This window comes from Rattus norvegicus, chromosome 19 (genome assembly GCF_036323735.1).
Source record: "Rattus norvegicus strain BN/NHsdMcwi chromosome 19, GRCr8, whole genome shotgun sequence".
In the NCBI taxonomy this organism is placed as follows: domain Eukaryota; kingdom Metazoa; phylum Chordata; class Mammalia; order Rodentia; family Muridae; genus Rattus; species Rattus norvegicus.
Window position 1 is genome coordinate 2150068 of NC_086037.1, and position 22093 is coordinate 2172160.

Below are 22093 nucleotides of genomic sequence, written 5' to 3' on the forward strand. Positions count from 1 at the left end.
GAGGGTGTCTGGAAGAATTGTGGGAGGGGTGACTGAGAGAGGGGCAGTGAGTGGGATGTAAAGTGAATAATAAAAAAAGAATTACACACACAAACACACGCACGCACACACGAGCTCAACTTGGACAGACTTCAGTCACAGTTATAGGGCCTGAGGCCCACAGAAATGCTTATCCAAAGGGACTTGCTGGATTTGTGTCAGACATAGAATGCACCGAGATCCTGTTTGCCCCTGATGTTGTCACTGCAAACTGGAATGTTAGTACAGCTTTCAACAGTCGTAGTATTCTAAGCTGAGAGTCATATTGCTGATTCTCACAGCTATAATCTTTAATTACAACATGTATTCTCCTTAATCAGATCAACTAAAGCACTGACCTCGAATTTAATCATTAATAATAATAACTGATAGCTTTCATCTGTTGAATCTTTGTTCTAGGCACTTCATCTGTTGTTTCTGAAAGTGTAGACACCAAATTTCCACAACAGTTAAGGTTCAGGCAATAGTCCCATTTAATAGACTTAGAAACCACATCATTTGGGACTAAATAACAGACTGCTCAAAATCATGCAACCATTGAGAGATTGCTGTGTAGGGGTTTCCTCTAAAAGAACTTTCTGTCATTGGGAGGAGTTCTTAAAGGATGAAGCATCTTATCCTCCATGGAAATTCATTAAGTTTAGGAAAGAAACAATTCAATAGCTTCAGGAAGCCCCTAAAACTGACAAGATTCACTCAGTTTCTCCCTTCCCAAGTTTATGGAATCAGCTGTACATACTATTGGGAGACAGTCTTGTAGAAGCCAGGCTGCCTGGAAGAGACACTTGGATCTAATAGTAAGGCATGCTTCATAGTTCTTTGGTGATTTGGGCTCGTCTGGGCTTTTGATGATGGAGATGTTTTGAGGTTATTTCTGCTCCTGTAAGTAAACCTGAAAGACTAATTAGTTCACCAAGTTGGACTATCGTGGTATCCTTATTTTGGCGTGGAATGAGTTAGCGTTCAATTCTCTCCAGAAATTTGACACAACAGGGGCAGAATTGGGATTCTGACAGATAAAAGACACGTGACTCTTACAGTTTTTGGAGGCTTCTGACTAGAATGAAGAATAGCAACCTAGGCACTGGGTATCTTCAGAGTTAGAGGAGAAGCACATCAAAAGGACCAGGCCCCTTTGATGAGGAAAGACATGAAATTATCAGCTCTGTGCCACAGATAGAGAAAGAGACTAGAGGGGCCTCAGTTGGGCTTCCTCTGGCTTTGGATTGGAAGGCATAGAAAACCTTGAACCCTCATTTACTCCCTTGAAAAGCAAATCAAAGGCACAGAGAAGATAAGCACCAGAACTTGGGAGCTGCTTGGGGAACTTGGTGAGTTATCTCTCTCTTTTTCTTCCTTTCTATTCTTTTTCCTTTTACAATCTGAGCTGAAATCACACATTACTCCACCCAAGTGCTTAATATGGATTTGGAAGACAGATCCTAACATCGTCATAAAAGAAGAAAAAATCCTTTCTGAAATGCACACTGTAAGCTGTGTGGGTGTGCCCAACAAGTTAAGCAGATAGAATGCCTGAGTTCCTTGGAATTAATCACTTATGAGCACTAAGGGGTAGGGATGGGGCTTAACTCAATGCATCATGTATAAGATGCTCTAATGAAGGTGGTAAGAACCAGATCTTGAAAAAAAAAAGTTTTCTACTCATTTTCTCTCTTCAAATGCCTTGCCTGATGGGGTTTAGTTGCAGGTCACAGAATGTCCCGAGAATCATCCTAAAAGAAATGCCCCCCAAAAAAAAATGCCCTTTCCCTGTTAATTATCATCTGAGGTGTCTTAGTAAGTCTGTACAGCCAGCCTTGCTCTTTTATTTGAAGCGTTTCTGAGCAGAAACTGCTTTTGTCCCACTCCATAATAGCCAGTTCCTGGTTATAACCTCAACCTCGGACAACCACTGCTCTGTTGCCCATGTCTGTAAGCTTGCCTTTTCTAGACATTCCCTACTAGAGGAATTATGTATATCGCATGTGGCTTTTCATGAGGTGACAAGTGTCATTATCCCTCTCCTTTCTCCTGCTAAATAATATTCCAGTGGATGGATACATCACCTTTTCATGTATCTGTATCCGCCTCATCTACCCAGGGCCACTGTTTCCCACATGCACTCCACTGGAGCTAAAGCAGGTGTGACCATTTCACAAATCAGTCTTGGTATGGTGTATTTTCTCTGATTTCGAGTAGAACCCTTGGTGTAGAATTGTGCAACAACTGTTTATTCAAGTGTGCAGTGCCACTTAAAACCCTACCAAGCGAAGTTTAACTTCATTTTCAAATTCGATGATGCTATAGTTCATGAAGTGGATAGTCTAAAGAACAAGTTCTGAACTCTGAACAGAAAGCAGAGGGCAATTACCAGCTCAAAGTCCTATCACAAGTAAACGGGCTCACACAGGGATACACCTCCAACTGGAGTTCAGAAGACTATCCTGAGCCTACTCGTGGCCGGCTCCGAGCTCTTCTCTAGCAAGAAGTTAGATGAATGTTAGCTGTAGGTTTTGCTTGTTGCCTTCCTGCAGCACGGTAAGGATTGGAAAATCCAGGAACTGTAGTAAATACCAGGGATAGTAAGACACTTTCTGCTTCTCCCTCCAGTAACTTCACTTGTATGTGGGAATGATTAGGTAGCAGCCCCTTTGTTCTTTTACAGTGGGGACTTCCGGTGGCGGTTTGGAACATGCCCAAAGTTTTAGGGCTTAGATCCAACTTCAGATGAAATGACAGAGCCAAAGAAATCAGGAAGAAAGCAAAACCTAGCTTAATGGTCGTAGAAGGGGATTAGGTCCCTGCACCAAGAGGAGCGAGTAGAAAAGGCTCAGCTCGCAGCAGTCTCCAGACAAGTAGTGGTTGGCCGGCGCTCAGCAGCAGCTACACTGCATGTTCGCGTGTTGTGGCGGTGGCGGTGGGAGGCCTGGAACTTTGGGCACGATCCGGAATGAGGGAAGAGTTAAGTGGGGAGATGAGTGAAGTGGGTAGCTGAAAGCTTCGCGCCCCCCCTTCCCAGAAGAGTGGGCAGTTTAAAGGCCACGTCTACACGGAGTGACAGGCGCTTCCTTTCCAGCAGTATGGTGACTGTGGGTGGGGGGTAGGGGCGGCACCCAGTGTCACAGGGACCTGGAGATGCTGCGGAAAACGCAAACACAGGGCAGATATTACTGCGGTCTTTTCCGCGTCTTGGTTCTTGATCTCATTTCCAGGAGCCTAAGAACCAAAGATTATGTGAGAGTTCCGGGTCCCTCGGACTGGTAGCTAAGTGCTTTGGTACTGGGTTCAACCCCCATCAGTTCTCCCTGGGTTTTCAAGTGCCCTTCCCGTGCGCTTTGGGTCCTGGCGCTCTCTTCCATTGGTGGTCTCTTTCTTTTTAACTTCTCTTTCCTGTTAAACTCCCCTTTAGATCTTCCTGCTCCTGCTGCATCGCCCAGCCTTTCTCCCTTGTCATTTTATTGTTCTTTTCCTGAGGTCACTACTCCCAAGCCACCGCGACTCTCCTAGAAATTCCGTTTCATCTTTCACCCACTGGAAACTCTACTTCTGCTTCTGCTCTTTCCAACACCTTCCAGGTTGGAAACTTGTCTTAACCCAAGGTCCCGGCGGAAGCATGGATTCTTAGTCCCCACTCACAGTGCCGGGTCCCCATGCTACTCTAGGTACTGAGTGCCCCGCCCAGTCCCTGGCAGGGTTTTCTTTTTTCTTTTTTTTAGATCCAGCCCTTCGGCTCAGACACTTTAAAGCTTAAAGAGGACAGCAATCAGGTTGGGGTATCCTTTGCTGTAGTGGGTCCTTGTGGGAGAGATATAAACAGGAGGCTGAGTCAGGGTGCGGATATTTCCTCACATAGGCCCATCCTCTGGCCCAGTGGCATTCACGTCGGGGTCTTGTGGGGCTTTGTAGTGTCCATCCATTCTGGGAGGCAACAAGTGAAACTGCAGGATGGGGTTGTTGCTTGTAATTGGCCAGAACAGAAACCAGGGAACGTGTCCTGGTGGGGCTGACCCTAAAGAAGGCTTTGCATATAGGGTAGAAAAACATTGAGGAAAAACTCTATTCTTTTGGAATCCAAATGCCCCTTTCTAGTGTCTTCACCGCTCTCCCTGCAAGCGGATTTCTCAAAGGATACATGCTGGGGTGTTGAAGACTCGTGGGAGAGGGCTCTGGGCAGGGGTGGTCAATGTGGAGATATTTTCAGAGGACTAACTGATAAAGAATAGAATGTGCTCCCTAATTTCCGATTGCCTCCTGTACTTAGACAATGCCTTCCATCCAATCCATCCTCCGGCCGGTGGAGGCCCTAGCTTGTCCAGTTGGAGCGGATTTCAGGAACAGAGGAAAATGGGGGCTCTCAAGCCCTCCTCAGCTTCCCTCCGTCGCCCTTCCTGATTAGCTGTGTATCCCCGAGCCCAACTTCAGTCGCTCTAGACTCTGTCTGAGTCCCCACAGGAGACGGAGCGCTGCGACCCAGGGCAGGAGGGGCGGCCAGGCCACCTATTCCTGGGTTTTGCATCCCTCGGGCCCCTGGGGGGGTGGGGAGCGCCGACAGGATAGGCATCCATCGCCTCCTCCAGGCCCAATTCTCCGTGTCTAGCAGCCTCGGTTCCTCTCCGCCCCCCTTTCCCTCCCAGCGGCGGCCTCCCTCCTCCTCCCCCCCTACCCGCCTGCCTGCCCGCCACCTCCCCCCGGTTTCTCATTCCTGCCACTAGCGCGCTCCGCGGCTCATTCCGCGGCCGCCGCCAGTTGAGGGGAGCGTCGCGAACCGAGGAGCAGATGCCGCGGGGGCCGCTCGCAGCAGCCGCCGACTTGTGAATGGGACTGGGACTGGGACCGGGGCCCGGACACCGCTGTGCTCACCCAGTGCCAGGGACAGCTGACCAGGAGGTCGCGTCCACCCGCAAGGGCCCCAGGTGAGGTGCTCGGCTTGACTCTAGACCCTAGACCCCATCTAGATAGGGCTTCTCAGAGTAGGCAGAAAGAGAAAAGAATTGCTTCTGGAGAGACTGTCTGCGGTAGGGGGAGGTTGCTAGCTGATGGAGATCAGTAATGCAAAGCAGGAGAGCTTTTTTTGAGATGGGGGGCTAAATAAGAGAAAAAGAAGGCAGCCAGCTGTGGGAGCAGGCAGAACAGGGGTTTGAGGCGCCAGATGTGCGCTCCCCGGTTCTTTGATGTGTTGGTCCCCCACCCCCGGGATGGGGGGCTGTTGCACCATGGCTTCATCACAGGGGGTTTGCTTTGGGTTGGGGCAAGGAACTGCAGAGCTGTGCTCTGGACACGCAGACTGCTCCCGTGATGTCTCTAGGGAAAGTCGACCCCTGTGCGGTGCCCGCCCGCCCATCCGCCCGCGCTGCGCTTGTTCCCCAGACAAGATCGCTCTCTGTGGGATTCCTAGAGTGGGGTCCTCCGGTGCCTTCTCAGAGAGCTCCCCTGGACTGGGTGCCGGTGTAGAGAGTACGGTAGAAACCCCCAAAGACAGTAGGCAGCCGGGAGAGAGCAGCGATTGGCGGCACTTTGATAGTGTGGGTTGGGGTCTGTGGACTGCGGCTGTGAGGCCCGGGTTGAGGTGCGAGCTAGTCCTCCAGCTCCCGCCTCTTCGGGGGCTCCAGTCACCCTTCCTAAGCTTCCAGCGGTGCAGGGGATGGTCTACGAGCGGCTCGGACTCCGAGTAGGCTCTGGTTTGGACTGGAGTAAGCTTTCCAGGGTCAATGCTAACTTTGAGAATCAAACCTTACCGGAAAGCCTGCGCCTCCTCTCAGAGCGCTCCAAGCCTCCACGGCTTCCGCACGCTCGGCCTCCCTCCCTGAGCTTGGCCTCCCTGCCCCGGTGTAGGAAGAGCAAGAAGCGACCGGGAGGGGGGAGGCGGCGGGAGTATCCTTTTCCCCTTGTGAAACCCAGCCTTTTTAAGGCAGGGTCTCTTCGCTCTGGGATGATATGGGTCCCTGGAGAAAGTGGGACCCAGGAGGCTGCTGGTCCAGTTTCCTACTCTCTTTCTTGCCAAGGCCAGAATTTCGCCCGGGCTCCGCACTCCTGCCTTCCGCGGGTGAAAGGTTCGCTAGATGTTGGAAGAAGCCCTGTTGCTTTTTGTTAATAATGCAGCTGGAATCTCACGGGCTATCGCACTGCAATGAAGAAATTGCATCTTCTAATTATTTAACGGTGCCATTTCTGCATGACGAAGGGTCGTCCCTGAGGGCTGGGAGTGGGTTTGTTAATGAAAGCCTGGCACTGCAGGAGGGTAGAGATTTCTTAAAAGTCTCCCCTTCATTTTCTTCCTCAAGGAATCTTTAAGGATGGCTCCTGAATCTTTTCCTATTTTTTCCGATCGTTCTTGTCTATGGACTAGGAAGCAGTAAGTTTTCTGTTTAATCACAGAGAGCAATGATAAATAATCTGGCGAGAGGATAGATCAATTTCCTTATCTGTAGGGTTTGTAACAGACGTCCAGGGATTTGCGGGGTGTCTGTATTTTCTGGGGACCGGTCTACAATTGTGTTCTCAGGATCGAGGACCTTTTCGCAGCGCATCAGCATATTGGTGAGGCTGAGCTGTGTGTGAGCGCCTTTAAGGGTAGCCGAGAAAAAGAGAAGGGACTGACCTTCATTTCAATAATGTTGGAATTGTTTTCTCTGGTGATCAAGGAGACAGAGTCCCAGAATCTAGAAGGGATGCTCAACCCTGGCTGCAGGCAGCTTGGTCTTTTAGTAGAACAAAGGAATAAAAGTTGCAAAACAAAGGAACATAGCTGTGGCCAGTACTAAAGGGACCCTGAAGCCACAGGCATGTTAAGTTCCTTAAACAATCTCTGACTCTTGAAGTTTTAGGGTTGGCCAGTTAGGTCCTGGAATTCGAACCCTCCGTGCAAAACATCTATCTGGCCTAGTACAAAGGAATGCGAGCTGCACTCAGCAGAGACCACACAGAGGCCAGGGAACTTTGCTGTGTGGAAATGGGGTTTGCATCTTGCTTTCTGAGAAAAGGTATTGCATCCCAGCAAACAGATTGAAGTCCTGGGAGTCTATACTTTTTTCTTTAGTAGCAACCAATGGTTACTGACATTATTTTTAGTTCAAAGTCTATATATCCTGGTTAGGCTGTTATATGGAGACAGGGGGAGAGAGAGAGAGAGAGAGAGAGAGAGAGAGAGAGAGAGAGAGAGAGACAGAGAGACAGAGAGACAGAGACAGAGAGAGAGAATATCTTCATCCCCGGTGTGTGTGTGTGTGTGTGTGTGTGTGTGTGTGTGTGTGTCTGTGTGTCTGTGTGTCTGTGTGTCTGTGTGTCTGTGTGTCTGTGTGTGTGTTGGGGGGGAGTATGAACAAATAATTAGGAAGAATGGGAATGGGATGATCTCATGAGGCTGTACTTGGACATTTGTTTAACGTAGACTTACTGCATATTAGGAAAAAAGCAAAAAGAAGAAAGAAAGAAAGAAAGAAAGAAAGAAAGAAAGAAAGAAGGAAAGAAAGCAAGCAAACCTTAAAATAGTTCTTGTGGAAACATTGGACCATCTTGATAACACTCCAGAATTTACATTATGTTCAGAACGCTTATCAGTGCACCACAGCAAATTACTGGAAACTTAAATTCTATTTTCAATTAAGATGCAATCTTTTGTTAATTTGAAAAAAGTAAAAGCTACAGCTCTATTTTCTTTCTTTTTTATGGCACAGAACTCATATTTCCCCATTTACTGTGGTGGCTTCAGAATGTTTATTTGTGGGAGGAGGGTGCAGAGTTGGAGAGCTATGTCATCATTTGGGGGAATATGGATCAATTTCATGCCCCTTTAATGCACATGTCTTCATAATTCATGGTTTTTCCTTCACGTTGAATAGAATTACATGGCTGCTTTGTCAGGATTCAGGTTTGGAGACCCTCATATGGGAATCACCATGACATTGACTTCATGGCTTGATTTACAATCACAAAAACTACACTCCCACATGCCCTGAGTGTCTTGAAACCTTTTCTATAAATGCCAATAACCTAGGAAGCAGACAATCTACATAAACTTTGGTCTATTATATGTAAATCTATATTTTTCAAAACCACCTAAACAAGGGCTACACATTTGATTTTAGTCTTCATACCCAATGTTTTTGTGTTGGAAGCTCGAAAATCTGCTATATTTATTTGAGCTTATTTTCAGCATCGACTCTCTAATACTTTGATTATAGCATACTTATTTATTGACTAATAATTATAAAATACACTTCATGGTGTTGAGGGAAGGTGTGGACTTTTTTCTTGCATAGTCAGTTCCACAGGATCACTATGAATTTCTAAGTATTTCATTAAAAATATACATATAACTTTATATGTTCACTAGAGAGTGATTTTAATGCATCAAAATATACATGCAGTGAATTTCCCCTTTATGAAATTAGTCATTACTTCATTAGAAGTTGGCTAATCTATCAAGAGCTAACATTTTATTTAGAATTTGAAGAGGTCAATGATTACACATCGAAGTTAATGCTCCGGAAATATGTAATGATATCTAGCTTATAAAAAGTTGTAAGTTAATTTTTAATGGAAAAGATTACAAAATTTACGAGTTTATTGGAGGAAGAAAAGAAAAACAGGTGAAAGTTGGAAACATTTTAATTTCCTCATCTGAGTTCACTGGTCCATCAGGATTACTGGGATGGTCATCTAGAGTCGCCTCTTTATGTAGGAAGGACTAACGAACAGAGTGGAGGAGGGTAACTAAACATCTTTCTACTTTACTTTTGCACTGACATTGAGGGCCTTGTGCGTCCATGGAAATGGACTCCTTTGCGGAAGATTGCACTTTTGGCCACTAGAGGGCAATGGTGACCTTCTCCAACTTTCGACTTGGAGCCCCTCTGCTTTTGAGGGCACCATGAAAAGCAGTTTTGTTTCTAGTCTTGTCTGCACCCTCTGCGGAGAGGCCAGATTCCTGTCTCGGCCGCTCAGGCTCTGCTCCCGTAGATTGTGTGCTCGAGCATCTTTCAAGTGGGAGGACTTATTACCTGCAGTCTCTTCTTTCATCTTTGGACTTTGCTAGAAAGTTGGGAAATTTTGTGACTTGACTTTACCAGAGACAAAGCCTGGGGATTGGGATTGAGCAAATGATAACTAAGGTTAGCTCTCATAGAGGCAGCTGTGCCAGATGTATGTATGTATGTATGTATGTACGTACGTACTTACGTATGTATGTATGTATGGACGGACAGACAGACAGACGAATGGACGGATGGATGGATGATATTACTTTTATTTGTTTGTGGTAGGAAGCCCATTTTGATTCTGGGAGGAGGATGGGATGAACTAGCGGTGGGGGAGGGGAGTATTCCTGAGGTGTCTGTAATAACATTACATTCTTTCAAGAGATTTTTAAAGACATCGGCACGTTACTTGCGATGTGCAAAACAAACAAACAAATAAATAAAATAACTGCAATTTAATTTTTGGTGAACACTTTGGAGCATGCAGTTATAATATAGCAGTAAATGCTATATTATACTATTACACTTAAATCATTCCTGATATTGCCCTATAAAACCTAACTTTAGCACGGAGTCAAATTTAATCCATGTTTAGCCCTCAAACACTGAAGTTTAATCATTGAGGCTTTTGTTTTTTTTTTAAATTTCCTTTTTCAGTGATATGGAAAGGATAGTTCATGATTAAGCAGCACATTTTGGGCTGTAGAAACTTATTATTTGTTACTGTTTGATGGTGTAATTGTTAAAGTTCAGAAAATTGAATGAACTAATGCTATGTAATGATTAAGAGGAAAGCTCGATCAAGAATAAGTACTGTCTTATGTGGATTTTGTTTAACTGAATAGAGTTGCTTCCCTGGTTGTTCAGCAGTAGAATTCTTAGCAGCTCTGAGCTGTGTTGGAATTTGTGGACATTTGATGAAGATGGGATCAATGCAAATGGATTATGGGAGTGACTATTAAGTCACTTAGTGGAAAGTAAGATGAAGTGCTTTGTAAACCGATGCTCACTCACCACCAGACAGTTGATTTAACTTTTAGAGAAACGGTGATTTTACACTTTAAGGGCTCATGTATAATGCACATTAGAACTGTAGACCAATTTTCACTGTCATTTGGTTTGGTTGGAGGACATTTGTTGAGATCTAGGATACTTTCAGAGAGAAATTGTATTTCTATAACATAGCAGTCAGTCGAAGATTTCAGCTCAGGCAGACAGAATTTGGTACCTTAGGACGTAAAATGGGAGAGGAATCTAAGGGTGACGAGATGAATTAGGGGAAGAAATCAGTGAGAGCATGAGAGAAAAATCACCTAGCTATAAAGTGTTCTCTCTTATTTTCCTATATCTCCCAATGTCTCCAGGTAGAACATTTTGAGGGCTGAGCCTGGAAGTTTCTGTAAATGGTTCTCCTGCTAGGGAGCAGGGCATTGCTGTGTGTCTTCTGTAACTGTGTATTCCTTGAAGAGTATTTGTGAATGAACACTGCTTTCTTATCAGATTCTCTGTGCTGTTGCAGATGGCGAGAAGCCTTTACTTCCTGATCTGATCCATTCCACTGGAGTGACTTTTACACATTAAACTCATCTCTCACTGTTCAGTTCTTTTTACAAGGAATGGCTTCAGGCCCAGTGTCACCCTCCATATAATGGTGATCTAATTGTAAGTGCAAGCTCAGTGGTAGGATGGCTCCTCCCTGGTCTTAATTTCAGACACAGAGAGATCTGTTTCCAGTTCTCCTTGTGTTCCAGCAGTGAATCAAGAATATGAGAAGAGGCCTGGCTATCAATGCTAGATTATACTTCAAGATATTAATAAGTTTGGTGTGATTGGCTCTGATGACTAAACTGTGGGCACTCACTGTGGTCTTTGGAAACATTTTGCCCAAAGAGTTGGGGTGGTTTTTATCATTGCTGAAGCTTGGCCCAGTTATTTAAACATGGCAGTAGCCGTGCTCAGCAGCACGGCCCCAATAAGGATGAGGAGGATGAACTTAGGCATTCATTTGTATGGTTACACCTGCCCTTATTAAAAAATTGTCTTTTCTTCATCAGGGCTTTTTCCAGTACTCTTTAACAATATTTATCCATTCATTGTGTGTGTGTGTGTGTATGCTTCCTCTGTATGTATGTATACCATGTGTGTTCCTGGCACACATGGAGGACAGAAGAAGGCATGGGGTCATTTGGTATTGGAGAGAGCTGTAAGCTGCCACGTCAGTGCTGGAAACTGAACCCAGGTTCTCTATAAGAGCAGCAAGTGTTGTTAACCACTGCACCATCTCTCCAGGTCCTTTCCAGTAATTTTGACTTTAAAATAGAGCATTAAGTATTATTGATTTTGACTACTCAGGATTTTTTTAAATCTCCATACATGGCCTTTATGAAGAACACATACTTTAGCTGATCCTAGTCCCACCCACATCTTTTCAGAACTTTAAGTATCCTGCATTTGAAATTTCTTTGTTTATGGATATCTAGTGAAAACTAACCCACAAATTATGTGAAGACTCAGATGCCTGTTCTGAAAAAGCAAAACAAACAAACAAAAATATAAACAGACCTTATAATAATACCTCTGTATGTGTTCTGGGATTGTTTTAAAGGAAAAAACAGGTTGAACCCAATGCCTACTGCACTCCAATAAACACTGAAGCCACTGACTGCAGAAGCAAAGCCTGGGGCTGAGGAGAGACTCTTCAGTCAATCAAAAGACTTGCTGAGCAAAAAGACCTGAGTTCAATCCCTAGAAATGCCAGTGGCATGCACTTGTAATCCCAGTTCCAGGAGGTGGAAACAGGCAAATATGCCTGGGGCTCTCTGGTCAGCCAGCCTGGTTTATCAGTGAGCCCCAGGTTCAATGAGAGACCCCTCACAAAACAAGGTAGATGACACGTGACGTGTCTAAAGTTGTCTGTGGCCTTCTCAGGCATGTGCACATGTGTCCTTGGGTCCTTGGGCTTGTGCTCCTGCATGTGCCTGCATGCATCCATACAGCCCTTTCCCCACACACAGAACTGGGATTTGGTTTTCTAGACTAATGATGACAGTCAGCAGCTCCTACTTTCAATGATTAGATGTAAATCTTTGCTGTAGATTGGGGCATCTCTCAGTAAAGTGATGGAGTGTTTGTTAGCGCCTGCCTGTTTTGAATGATTTCATGTGTTTAAGTGAGCCATCCTTCTTCCATTTAGAATATTCAGGAGGCAGTAGAGATTTTAGAGATAGTTACTGCTTTTAAAGGGGCCAGGCCTCCTTTATACCTTTGTAAGCCTTTCCACCGCTCATTCCTCTCACATACGGGTTGCTGTGGGGAGTTACCCTGAAGTAACGTCTTCCTGGGAACGCTGCCGGAGCATGTGATTTGCTGATATCCATCAGGGGTCTGCTTTCGTGTAAAAGCGGCTCATTACTATTCCAGACTAGCTTAAAAGATAATTAGTCTCTTGATAAATCGTCTCAATTTCAAGACTGTTCCTGTTTGTTTTTCAGGTAAATGTAGTCTGGGATTTCAAAGGGCTTGCACAGTGACAATTTTAACCCCTGAAGAGACAGCCGCTGAAGGAGTTTGTGCCCCACTCGGTGATGTCTGTCTATAATGGACCCAGAAAAGAACACAACGACTTGATTTCTAGATTAAAAAATCCAGGGGGATTCACTCTCTTCGCATCCCTTATTGGTTTCCCAACCATTTTTACACACTGTTTCTCAGCCAGCCTGTGCTTTGCAAGCTCCTGAGCCCTCCATGCTGTCTGGGTGCTTCCTATCTGCAGCCTCCGTCAGGCACCTGTTCTTGTCCTAGGCCAGTGTTCTATCCAACCCTTTCCTCCTGCATTCACCTGGTAATGGAGATTAACAGAGAAGGTCATTTTTTGAGATCCTACTATGTGCCATGTGCTGACACCATCTCTCTATAATCCTATATAGCATCTATAGGAGCTAGGATTAGTAACTGTTTAACGAAGGCAGAGAGATTCCTCTCAGGGAAACTTAAGACACTTGAGGCTAAGTTTGCAAATCTACTCTGAGTCCCAATGTTCTGCAGTTTCCTACTACGTGGGATGTGTGTCAAATGCCTGGACCTTCCTACTAATCGTGGACAAAATGTACTACAGAAAATATGAGTTAGTCATGTGACTGTGGTACCCCGTGCAGTCCCAAACCTTTTCCATAAAAGGAGCTTCCAAGGGTTTCTGGTTTAATTCTTCTCAGCAGGGGTTCTTCTTGACAATGATCTTACAAGCATCCTAAATGTCTCAAGGATGGCAGCCTGTTAACCATCTCTCAGGGAAACTGGAAAGCAGGAGGTGATTCATTAGCTTTGTCCGTTAAAACGCTCTCTCTCTCTGTTCTAGCTGGGCAGCCTTGTCTAGCAGTTGGAGGTGATGCCCCTAGCCTCACAGAGATTTGATGTGCCAGGAGGTGGGATACTCAGAGGGGACCCCACCAGCTCAGAGGAGATGTGCGGGGAGTAGGGGAAGGATTGTGGGAGGGGGTGAGCACGAGGGGGGCAGTGAGTGAATGGCATGTAAAGTGAAAAGGTAAAAGAAAAAAAGCTCTGTCTAATGAAGGAGGTGTTACCTTGTGTAACTTCTTCCCGGGAACTTATATTTAGTTTCCCAGCATATGTCCATCTTTCCTGACAGTCTTACAGATATTAGAAACTGGTTTCCCATAACAGTTGAACTACAGCATTTATTGTGCACTTAGTCAGTGTGGTATTATGCTAAAGAAGGATTCCATGCACTCTCTGACTTCCTACCCATAAAAGCACTGAAAGAGGATAATCACATCCCACAAGGAGAGAAAACATTCATTTCTGGGATCCTGGAGCAGATAACACACAGATCTGGGATTCACATCTAGGCACCAGACACCAAAGCTTGTCTACCCTGTTGGGATGTCCTTGTCATTCAATGTTTAACCAAACTGACGAGATACGGCTTCCGGGTTTTCCATTCTGATCATCTTTCATCCGCTTCTGCCACCTCACTCCTGAAATCTGACAAAAGGGACACCAGTGCCTGCTGCACTCTGATCACTGTGGCTGAATAGGAGGATTCTTTCTTGTAGTGAAGTCTGAGGACTTGGTTTTATCAAATAGTACTCTCAGAAGTCAGATGTATGAAATCACTACATAAATCATCCACTGTTCCAGTTGGCCTTCCTAGAGGAGGTGAACCATCCACAGGAGAATCCAGAATCGCCTAGAAATTCCAGAGCAGACAGTAGAACCCCTACTGACCATGAAGTGAGTTGCCTTGGCTCTTAACACAATCCCTTTTCCCTATCTATAAGCAAAAGTCAAGGGCATTTAGACAAGCCCACATGCGTGCAATGTTTGCATGTGTATGTGTGGGGGGGGCATGGTGAGGGTATTTAACTAAAAAATAATTTTAACATATGTACTAGTGATCTGGTGCTTTTTAAAACATTACTTAATTCAAGGCTGTCTAAAGAAACATACAGCCTGTCACATCCGTGGCCAGCTAAGCTGAAATAATTTACATGATTCTTACATGGGAGTCTGTTGTCAATTTTTTAAAAATTGGATATTTTTTATTTACATTTCAAATGTTATTCCCTTTCCCAGTTTTCCAACCATAAGATCCCCTATCTCTTTCCCCTTTCTTCTATAAGGGTGCTCCCCCTTCCCAACCAATCCCCCGTTCCTGCCTCCCCACCCTACACTGGGTGGGGGCAGTCAATTGGATATGCTATTCAATAGTATTTTGTAATTGGTCTTGGCCTTTTTGGGTCTTAGCCTTTAACTCTTTCCTGCTGTGTAGTGATTTCCCCCCTCCCCCCAGGCTCTTTCCTTTCCGTAGTTCTATTGAGGATAAACTGAGAATGTTACTTGTGACACACAGCTTCCTATCACTAACATGTTGTACTAATGGTGATTTGTTTATATGGAGAAAATGTATTTGGACTCACAGTTTTAATCAAGCTATGATGGATTGGTTCTTTCAGTTTGGCCTATGACAAGCAGCCTATGGGGTTGAGAAGTGAATCATGGGTTGGGGGACATCTTGCTTCATTATCAGGAAACAAAAAGAAGGGGGGAAAAGATCTGGGTCAGACAGTCCCCATCAAGGGTACACCGACAATGATATGAAGACCTCCAATTAGGACCTATCTATTGGAGTTTCCTTTATTTCTCCATAACACTACATTAGGGAAAGTGACACACACATAAGTGTGTGTGTGTGTGTGTGTGTGTGTGTGTGTGTGTGTGTGTGTGTGTGTTAGAAGCAATGGGAGCAGTCAAAATGCAAGCTATAGTAGTGACCTTAATTTACTTACCACAAGTGTCACATCTGTAAAGAGCTGTCGTAATACAAATGGCTTTGTCATCAAGGGCTGTGAGTGGAACATACAGTTGTTGAAAAATCACAACAACATTTTCTCAGTGGGTTGATACTGTCCAGAATTCAGAAAGTAGTCAGTGTCCTCTATAAAACTTGAGGTTGCAGTAGTCAGTGATAGAGAAGAAGGAGACATTAGCACATTGGGCTTAAGAAAGGGCAAGACACTTCCAGCTCAATGTGCAAAGATGGGGTTCAGAAGGTATGATGCAATTGAAGGCCTGCATGTTAGGAACAGACCCTAGAGGTTGTCTAAACTAAAGCACTGTGCCAGTAGGTGGTCCTGTTTTCCTATCACACCCTAGAAATGCTGTGATACCCTTGCTAATGTGCAACTTACTGTGCCTTAAAAAAATACCATTGGCACATTGACATATGCCACTGTTAGAAATACTTCATTATGTTGAGCCAAATTCAGACACTTTGAAGATTATGTTCTTTGAATTTGATGGCGTGTAGAATGGTAGGAATTCGTCTTCCATGCTATGACTATTTGTTATTTACCTTCCAGGATGGCTTCTTCCAATCTCCACATGTCCAGATTACACAGCCCATTCTTTTTTCCCTCCAAACCTCTACACAGAAGAGGATTGCAGACTGAAATCCAGGCGGCTAGACTGTAGATTATCAGCTCTCTTCTATACACTTCTTTTATTGCAGCCTGAGGCTACATTACATTAGCTTTTATTGCCAGACATATCACCCAGAGGACTTCTGCTCCACAGTTTATTTGTTTATTTGTTTTTCCTTATGTAGTGCTGTTGAGACACATTTCCCCACCTGTCCGTGTGCATGTAAGGCATGATAAGGCACTTTCTGAGCTGTATAAGCTCTAAAACCAGGCTGACTTACTTAAAATCCTAGCCCGGAGATCTGCCCGTTGTGCAAGTAGTCTGTTTTCTTTCTTTTCTTTTTCTTTTCTTATATTCTTTTCATTTTCTTTCATTCATTTCTTCCTTTTAATTAAGTAATATTTTTATACTTTTCCACTTGTCTATCATGCACTGATCAAACTTATAAGATGGCTCCGATACAAAGTTGTATTAAGACATAAAAATTCTTTATGTGGTTCATGTAATGACAGTATATTATTTCAGTCACCATTGTATTCCATAGTTGCATGGTGTCCATTTAATTGGTACAGCAAATATTTTTAAGCTTAATTCTGTCATGCAGAATATTTGTCATCCTTGTTAATCTCATATTTTGAGTCAGTTTAACAACATCCGTTGACCAAAAAAAAAAAAAGACTAAAGAAAAAAAAATAACTTAGAGATATCCAGATGCAAGCAGGGCTAGAGTCATGTTAAATCATTCAAGACTTCGAACTGAGTGATCCAGTATTCCAGAAGAATACCTTCTCCCTGTAACTCATTCTTCATGATTCACATTTAGAGCTTTGTTTGCCTGATCTTCTACTTGGTCACAGAATCACTTCTCAATGTTTGGAGAATAAACTCCTGTAAAAGTTCCTATAAAAAGAAACTTCTTTCTTCTTGCCGTCTTAAATGACCAGAAAGTGCTTTTTACTAGTTTCTGTGGTAGCCAGAGCAACAACTCAGTCCCAACTTCTTTATATTCAATATATATTGTATATACAAATACAGAGAAAGCAAGATAGAGAAAGGAAGAGGAAAAGATGATGGAGAGGGAAGATGGGGGGTGTAAGAGATTTGAGGACAAGACAGTTATTGATATTGTTGATGAAGGATCATTTCCGTTATAACAGTAGTGATACAGCAAAGGTCTCTGTAGCGGTGGACTTTCATTTATGGAAAGGATAGCTATGGTGTCTATATCCACTGATTTTTATGTTAGGATCTGGTCTATAGCTCTTATTCTCCACTCTTCTGCAATTGCTGGTGGTTTCCAACACCTTTTACTCTAGTGTTCCTGCCAGAATTGTGCCATGTAGAGTTCGTGAGTTTGTTTTTATTGCTTTCGACTAAACAACCCCAAATGCTGCATTTCCTCCACGTTTCTTGGTTTTTGTGAGGAATGAGCTTACTGCAATACCTAGGTGAGACTTTTGGCTTTTGTTTTCTGTTGGAAGGGTGCTTAGAGTGCTGGGTATAGAACACCCAGCACTCTATGGAACACCAAGAAACTTCCTTAAACATCATTTTGACTTAGGTTGAGTATCAATTATAGGTGGCATCAGATGTTAGAACTTTAGCAGAGCATCTCCATAGAGCTCAGTTGAAAAGTTTTTATTTCCAGAGTTTTCCTAGAGGAAGCAGTATAAGAGACTTACTTTTGTTAGACAGTGTTTGTTGCAAAGGACAGGGAAATTATCTGGAGAAAATGATTTGAGCCTTGTAAGTCATTGCAAAAGTCCTAAGTCATGGAATAGATAGGGATTCTGTGGCATTGTTGAGCATATGAAAGTGGACTGTCCTCAGAATGGAGAAGTAATTCGAATCACATCTCAGCTCCTGGACAGAGCAGTCTGCATTTCTCTGAGCACTGTGACAGCCTCTACGTTGGCCCTAAGTAGCTGACAATTCCCCTTCATGAAACTGGGTGAGTATGTGGTGGGCACGCAATGAAATGCCTTCTAGGATTTGCTCCATACTATTCCAGGATGTTTGCCCATTTATGACTATTCTAACTCATAACATTTTCCTCTAAAATTCATGCAGAGTAAACAGATGTTTGTCTTGTGCCACCTCACTCTCCTATATATACATGGTACATAGACACAGCTGTGGTATAAGTCATAGTTTTCATTTTTCATTATCACTTTTTTACAGAGCTAAATAGCACTATATAAATGAAGTGTCACTCTAAGAATTATTATCTTAGAGAAACATTACAGTTTAGCTCTTAGCACCAGGCACACTTCCCTTCAAAGTAATGCATTGTTGATTCTTGGGTTTATTTCATTGTCATCTTGACTGTAAACATCTCAGAAATTCTCTAACTTCAGTAAATCTCACCATCATACTTGGAAGCATTAGTTAGGACCAAATCCAGCCAGAGATACTATATTTGTTTGAAGTAAATGACAGCTGAGATCACAAGGAATCATTCAGAAGCCCTCTCCCCATTGCTTCCCTCCTCTCATAACTTCCTGCATTGTAATCCTGAGATGTAAGCAACACAGGAAAGCAAGCCTTATGCTCTTTTCTTACTAGGTGCACACCTTCTGCCCCATTTCTCACAAATGGACAAAGATCACTTGTCAGCAAGTTTATGGCCAATTGCTGACAAATATTTTTCCTAATAGGATGCTCTGAGGTTCCTTCCCTGGAGGCAGACCAGCAATGCAGTAAAGGCTTTGCTGATAAATAGCTCGTTGACCATGGAAAGCCAATTGACCTCAGTTTTCTCATCTGTAAAGTGGTATTTTGGGGACTGTCCAGCTCTAAAATAATCTGACTTTCAAATCTCTATTCAGAAACCATTTGACATAGTTCTTGCTGACCCTCACATCTTAGGATTCAATGGCAGGGGACACTCAGAGCAAAGTAGCAGGATGTGAATGCACAGCTGTTTGTCTGAACAGAGTAGGTGTCTCTTGTGAGTAATGGTGCCCAAGCTTAGAACCCTTTCTGAAAGCCATACCTGAATATCAACTTCAAGGCTTTAGCTATTATTCCTTAAATCCTGGGAAGATTATTTTAAAGATATTAAACAGGGGAGTGTCAAGTGTTCCTGTCAAGTAATGCCAGGACAAGAATAGATAAAAAATAATAGGAAGAAGCAAAACTGTAAGGAATGAAGTCTGCATGAGGAGAACCTTGGTGGAGAAGCTCAATATTGACTGAAGCATTATTGTAACAGCTAAAATGAACACGCCATGCTCAGCACTTTCCATGAATTACTTCTATCCATCTTTAGTACAACCTCAATGAGGTAGAAACTGTAATTATCTCCATTTATAAAAGGTGGAAAATAAGATTAGGGACGGCCAAATAACTTTTCGTTTTGTTACATAGTTGAAAAGTGGAGAGCCCAGAGTTCCTGTGTTTTGTACTTTATTTGTTATAGACACGAGATTTAAGATGTTTCTACTGTTTGATTCATGAGATTTACTATTGATCATTCATGGATCCTTATGAAGTTCTTTAATCAGTGCTTGAAACTGGACCTTCTGTAACTTATTTCATTTATTTTCCTCATAGACTTACAATAAGAGCCTGAGATGGATTATTAGAGGACTTAAATTCAGTACTGAAATGATTTGGGAATCTTTTCCTTGTGATATTCCCACTTACATCTAGGATTGATGTGTTCTTGGCACCATCCCCACTTAGGGTGATTTAAAGATGACACAGAGTGTTATGTTTTCTGGGATGTGTTCACACAACTTAAATATTTTAAAAAGAAGTGTTAGACAGTAAGAAGTTGTATTTCCAAGATTCATATTCTGTCCTGAAGTTTCAGATTCTGTCCAGCCCAATCATAATGAAAGGAGGATGCCACCAAGAGTGTCACACCACAGTATGCATTTCATACTCGGAGTTGACAGTGTGCTGTAAGAGTTGTTGAAGGAAGACACATGCACTTAGTTTTGATCCCTCAGTATTTGCTATAGACTTGTGATGGGATCCATCTGAACGATAGAGAAGGAAGTCACATTTTAGGAGTTGTAAATTTTTGTAGAGACAAAAACTCATTAATGTATTCAAATAAATAATCTAAATTGGATTTCAGGAGTGCATTAAGAAGCATCAGAACTGAAATTGACATTCCAAGAAATCACTTCAAAACTAATATAATTGTAAACATGCGGCAGAGATTTGCACAAATCAACAAAGGCACCAGATGTCTATGCTTTGTGCTTTGATCTACCATAATCTTATGTTTCTTGGTCTGTTCTCTTTGTATACCATTGGATATATCTCTTTATCATGCCCTTCAATTTCAACCAACTGTGTCCAATAAGTAACATACCTTGCCTGGATTCACATTTCTGCTGTAGAAGACTAGATTGCAAACTATATGGGAAGCATGGAAAAGAACAGCTACATTCTGCTTAAAATGTACACATAGACAGATGTTGCTGTGTCCTGCTTGACTACACATTCTGTTCCTAATCCAGCTTGCTGGCATCATATTTTTATTTTGATAAAAAACAAAACAAAACAAAGAGCTAAATGAATAGCAGACCATTGGATACTCAGATTTAATTCTCAGCTCTGCCTGAAGCCTCCTAAATATGTCACCAAGCTCATGTAAGTGAACGGTGTTTGAAACAAAGAAAGTTAAAGATTTATGAACAAGAGTAGGAAGTCATTAAATACATTGGAATAGTATTAATCTTGGAGAAATACTCGTGCTTGCTTGTTGCTGAGATTACCCAAACAATTCAGGTATTTGTCTTCCTGATTTTACATTTGCACAGAAAATCATTTAAACCACCAAATATTTTTAGAAGATGGTTTCCTTTTGAGGACCTGACACTGATTGTATCTCATGGTCCAAACTTTTTTGTGTTGATTTGGATTCAGAGCCTAGCAATTTTGAGCACAGTGGAGCCACCTGTATTGCTCCTCCTCCTTTCAAGGCACAGCTGGCTTTACTACCAAGGAGCACTGACGATAACAGTCACATGACCTCAAATATGGGGCAATGTGCTAATTTAACTTTAATTTCCACATGAAATTGAACAAAAACGTCATTTGTCATAATAATTATGTATACAGAGGTGCCAGTGCCAGTGTGGGTTGCTACAGAGATTTGACTGTTGCCCTGTGGGGGTCCTTTGTGTTGTAGGGTGTACAGATGGAGATCTTCTAGTCTGCTAGTCCCCATTATATCCTCTATGACACTCTTAGGGACTCTTGCTGTGGGCTCATCTCAGCTGAGAGATTTCCTTAAATCTCCCTCTGTATTTATTTCTATCTCTTAATCCCCAGTGCCTCCTAGGCTCCTTAGAAGAGCAAACAAAATAAAACCCTCCAACCTTTACAAAAATCACAGAATTCTTAGGACACTTATACTTTGCTTTATATATATTCTTGTGCTGTAATGGCAAATCTAGAAGTTTAAAGTAGTTTGGAAGGGAGACCTGGAAAAACCCCAGATCCATACACTTACTATATAGTTAACATCAAGGAACCAAGGGTACAAGTTGTTTAAGTGTTAACTTGTAAATATCCATTCTCTGATTTACTGACCCCTATCTATTTTGCTGTTAAGATATCACAGTTTACAACATTCACTTCTATCTCTCTTTATATTTTGAGGCTTTTCTTTTCAGCTTATAGGGCAGAATTGTTTAAAGTCTATATCCCATTGTGACAATAACAATAACAGAGATACACATCTTTCTTTGATCTTGGCTTTATGTTTTATCATCTCATTCAGTTTTGTTATAGTATGAGAGTCTCAGCTGTGTATACAGAGTTGATCAAAGGTTCAAGTGACAAAGGGGTTTAAATGAATCGTATTCAGTTCCCTCACTATAATCTTCAGCCATGAGTTCAGTGCAGGCTGCAACTGTTGGACAGAGTTTTCTCATCTATACAATTAGAGTGAAGGCAGCACCTAGCAAGCGTACAGTGAAGACTTGTGTTGGCTTTCTCTAGTTATGACAAACTATCTGAGGGATCCGCATTACAGAGAGGGGTTTATATAGCCTGTGGTTTTGAAGGTTTCAGTTTGTAGTCTCATAGTTACGAGGATAGTAGTGAGTAGAACAAGCTGATAAGCACATGGTGAATGGAACTGTTCATCTCATAGTGGCTGGGAAGTATAAAGAGTG

The 22093-nt window shown here is 42.9% G+C and overlaps 1 protein-coding gene across 2 annotated transcripts in view; it reads left to right on the forward strand.

The window, feature by feature from the left end:
* Nucleotides 1-2893: 2893 nt before the first annotated feature.
* Nucleotides 2894-22093, forward strand: part of Cdh11 (cadherin 11) — a 159180-nt gene continuing 139980 nt past the window's right edge. Inside the window, exons 1-2 of one of the 2 annotated variants that reach the window (XM_063278319.1) lie at nucleotides 2894-3000; nucleotides 3756-4952. The gene's annotated coding sequence lies outside the window, so the exon portion shown is untranslated. Of the gene's footprint in view, nucleotides 3001-3755; nucleotides 4953-22093 lie in introns of those variants that run through there. The other variant, NM_053392.1, reaches the window with a different exon arrangement.